Raw genomic sequence first — 4,587 nt, forward strand, 5'->3', positions numbered from 1 at the left:
TCCGCCCCCCGAATACCGGAAAACCCGAAAAATATTTTCCGGAAGAATATTTTCCGCCAAACAAACGGAGCCTTAGATTCTCTTTGATTAGCGACCGGCGGAAGTCGACAACTTGGCGAACATTCTATTTGCGTAAAATAGATGACAGCTATTCAGACTCTAATTTCCTTGTCTTCTCTCTTCTTATGGTCACAATTATTCTGTCACAAATGATGAATCCACAGTCACTAAAAGTGACTCGACTCTTTCCTTGCTTTTAACTAGATCAGTAAAGCTTTTGTCAATTCTCATGGTAGACCAACAAAGTCACGAGAGAATTGACGATAAGGCACTCGAGTTCATGACGCACTTTCTACATCACAAGTGTTTTGACTCTGTGGTTCGGTTGTTGCATCTGGTGCTTTGATCAAAGTTCCCCCAACCCAAAAGGGACGTCACAGACTTGATCGCTAGTCTAAGATCATTAACAGGTTCGTTTTATAGGCTTGATCGCTAAGGATGAGCCCTCATTTTTTCTGAATCCCGCCATTGATCGCTGTGGACGGGACTACTCTGTGGCACGTCGATGGATCCTTTTTTGACGAATCAAGCAATGGAAATTTTATGCCGATGGAGCGCATCTTCTCTGGCCAAGTATCTCTCGTCTCGTCAATGGTACTGGTTGTTGCATTGGAACCCCAAGACAGCAGGTCCATCCCGAATTCTAAGAATTATATGAGATGGGGATTGCCTTCTATATATCTTGATCTAAACATTTTATAAAAGTGTACATTATCAAAATCCAAGCCCAAGTCTGGTGTCCATAATTTGTTGAAGATGCTTATGTGTATATCCCTGGTTGCTTGTGAGAAATACTACATTAGGACCACCGAGATACGTATATAATTTGAGCTTATCAGGTACATCAGTCCCTCATTTTTAAGGCAATTATCAGGTACATTAGTCCCTCATCTTTAAATATTCTCAATCTACCCCCTCGAAATTGTGAAATTGTTGCTACTTAATCAATGGCTTTGTTCCCAACTGAAATCTCAGCCGAACCGCAAGAACATGCTGCCAGGGCCTGCTAACGCGAATTACCCAATCCGTGGACAGCCTCAACCTCAAAATTACGAGAAAATATTAGGTACCACTGTGATTCCACTGTGGCAAAAAACGAGCATCCCCCCGTGCGACACGTGTCGCGGGGCCCACCCGGTCAGCATCTCCAATTTTGAAAATATAGCGCCTCTCTCTCTCTCTCATCTCTCTCGTCACTCCCACGCCCCAACCCCTCTGTCTCTCCTCCCGGCTCAGAACTTGCGGTCCGTCCGACTCCTCCGACGCCTCCGCCTCCGCCTCCGCCTCCGACGCCGACGCCGGCGCCGGCATCGACACCGACGCCGACGCCGACGTCCGACGACGTCGCGCTCGCTCTCCCAACCCTTGCCGACGCCTCTGCGTCGGCCATGCCCTAGCCCTAGCCTCCGCCTCGACGCTCTGCGTCCGCAAGCCCCGAAGAAGCGATGGCGGAAGGTGAAGCCGTAGCCAAAGGAGGAGCTCCACCACCAGCAGCCGCAGCCGGCGGCGGCGGCCAAGTCTTCGCCGTCGTCGTCGGCGGTGGCCAAGGAGAAGAGGTCGCAGCAGCAGCACGCGGTCGACGAGAAGTACGCCCGGTGGAAGTCCCTCGTCCCCCGTCCTCTACGACTGGCTGGCCAACCACAACCTCCTCTGGCCTTCTCTCTCTTACCGGTACTTCAAAGGCCTCCTGTTTCTCTGTTTGCTGTTTCGGTTAGCGCCAGTGGAAATCTATGGTTGTTTTTGCTAGGTTGTGCTCGGGTAAGGTGGCGTCGGTGTTGAATTTTTTGGAGGTTTAAAGGATTGCGAGTGCGGCGTTCATAGGTCTAAGCAGATGTTGGGTTGACCGCAGTTTGGTTTTGTGCAAGTTTGGTGCCTGTGGATTTGTAGGGTTTAAATATTCTCTTTATCCTGTGAGGTTTGGCTCGGAGGAGTATAGAAATGCTGGTTTCCATCTCTGCTTTTGGGTGATGGTATTTGATTGTTGAGCTATGCTGAATGCCGATAAATTCCTCTGGATTAGTCAAAGCATTATGATTAGTCAGGACATTTTTAGGATTCCTCTGGTATTTCATTTTTAGGATGGTTGGGTTGATTAGTCATTGATGGTATTTCATTCTTAGGTGTTATACATGAGCTCATAATTTTACCATATGCTTAATATCTTATAGGTTATTCTTGTAGAACATATGCATTTATTCTACAATCCCTTCCTTTCTTCTCCTGTGCATCTCTTTCTGTCCATCCAAACAAGACTTCGCATTTAAAATCCTTTCTCTTCCCTCGAAATCCCTCTACCATACATAGTGTTATTGTACTTTAATCCCTGAGTCAAATTCCAATCCAAGTTTAACTTCTCTTTATATCAATATTAGTTGGTGAATGTAAGTGGAGTCGCACAAGCTTCTTTCGGATGAGCTGCTGATTTGAAATAGTGTAGGAAATAGAGTATGGCTGTGGGGAATTTTATGCTTACTTGTGTATTCATATCACTAGAGGGCTTTGAGGTACTCCATTTTGAGGACTGTGGCCTCAAAAATCGATTATTGTTTGGTAACCTTCGAGTGCTTATTGAATAGTGATCAATCTGTCCGATCAAAAATCGATTAAGTTTGGCAGTCTTATGCAGCAGAGGAGACAATGTCATAGTTTCTTATCCTTATGTGCAGGTTCTTGGTCGATGCGGAGTGGAATGTGAAGGACTTGATACGATATGCATCAAGGACCAAACACTTACCACTGAGAGTATGTACATTACCATTGATCCATTTAAGTGAGGTTGCTCACTATGTTTCCTTAACATGGTGTTAAAATTTAATTTTATATTGGCAGGTGCAGAAAAGGTCATTGGATGGGCTCTAAGCCATCATTTAATGTAGAATCCTGAATCTAATGCTGATTCAGGGCTTGTTCTGCCCAGCGAGAGGTAAGGAATCGTTCCTTTCTCTGTCAGGATGCATGTTTTATCGGCTGCAATCTTTGGGTTAAAATTAGCAAAACCATTTTGAAATGTTTGGCAGCATCCAATATGGCATTGGGATCTTGCAGGCTATTCAGAACGAGTCTAAGAGCTTGAAAAAGTCACTCAAGGTTATCATATTTATTTGGCTACTAAATTTTGTGTAGCAGGAATACCTGCGTTAAGAATCACAAATTATCTAACTGTGGGTCAGTTTTTTTTCTGTACAAGATGTTGTAACTGAAAACGAATTTGAGAAAAGGCTTCTTACTGATGTCATTCCCCCCAGTGACATAGGAGTCACATTTGATGACATCGGAGCTCTTGAAAATGTCAAAGATACATTGAAGGAGCTAGTCAGGCTTCCTCTACAGAGGCCTGAACTTTTCTGCAAAGGGCAATTAACCAAGGTTCTGCTTTTCTCTATGAGCACTCAATTTGCTCCACTTGAAGTTTGGTCGTAATAACGAATTAATTGGTTCTTGCACATACTTTTTGGAGCTCTGGCATTACTTTTCATTTGTAATTGTGTTCTGTTAATGAGTTTGATATGTCCATGTATATTGGCCATAATATATGTACTGACTTTCCTGGTTTAATCTTGTCTTTTTTTATAGAAATTTATAGGTGTTCTGTTATGAGGCTACTATACAGTGTGCAGAAACTTTATGGTTTTCTATTTTCTGAGGCTATAAAGCCTGCACAAATATCTAGAAAAGTTGATCTGCTGGCAAGAAGTTGTTTGATGCAGGATTAATCATGGTTAATAGACAGTTGATGTGACATCCTGAAAAATTAGTTCATTTGGGATTTATGAAATACTGGATTTTATGAATGTACTCGTAGTCAGTTCTCGCCCAGAACTGATCATTCCTGGGAATGCTAACCATTAGGGAAAGGCTAATAGGGGAATTAAATTCGCGCGACTAAAGGAAATTCGATCGTGAATGGATTTCGACCATTAAATCGCGGAAGTGATATTTTGAGCCACTGTTGGCCGATCCAAGGATAGTTAGGGGTCAGTTCGCCACTGTCCTAGTAGTGGATCGCGGGTGATTCCGTTGGACCACGAAACGACTTGACGAATGATTCTGAAATTATACCGAACGATCGTACCCCTCGGATCAAGTGATTGATCTTCGCGATTTTAATGACAACCGAGGTCGTCACGCACCGAACGGACTTGCACGTGACTCGATTAAGTATCAGTCATGAGTTGATTCTGCGAATTTCCCCAGCAAGTCGCCCGTTAGCTCGAGAAACGCTCGAGTTGCGTTTAATAGAACTTAATTATGGAATTTTACCCAAATTGGACACCGGAAAATTAGGAAGTCACGACGGAACGTTAGGACAACGTTGCACGTGACACGTGTCAATTTTTGGTATGCTCAATTCTTTCGGAAAAATTCGATTTCGGAGAGAAACGGAGGAAGTGACCATTTTATCCTTGGGAATTAATAAAGGGTTAGTTGTGTGAGAGAAGGGCATTTTAGTAAATTGCCAAAAAGTTGGTCAAAATTGATTTTTAAGCCCTTGACCCCCCTTTCTCTCTCTCCTCTCTCTCTTCTTCC

General features: G+C 43.8%; 1 long non-coding RNA gene across 1 annotated transcript; it reads left to right on the forward strand.

The window, feature by feature from the left end:
* Positions 1 to 1,413: 1,413 nt before the first annotated feature.
* Positions 1,414 to 3,784, forward strand: LOC130140613 (uncharacterized). The gene is made up of 3 exons (XR_008818621.1): positions 1,414 to 1,731; positions 2,727 to 2,802; positions 2,890 to 3,784. It is a non-coding gene; the product is annotated as an uncharacterized LOC130140613 (long non-coding RNA).
* The last annotated feature ends 803 nt before the right edge of the window (positions 3,785 to 4,587 follow it).

Source organism: Syzygium oleosum, unplaced genomic scaffold (assembly GCF_021117445.2).
Source record: "Syzygium oleosum isolate NSW1041296 unplaced genomic scaffold, Sole_v2.1 Sole_v2.20, whole genome shotgun sequence".
Classification (NCBI taxonomy): domain Eukaryota; kingdom Viridiplantae; phylum Streptophyta; class Magnoliopsida; order Myrtales; family Myrtaceae; genus Syzygium; species Syzygium oleosum.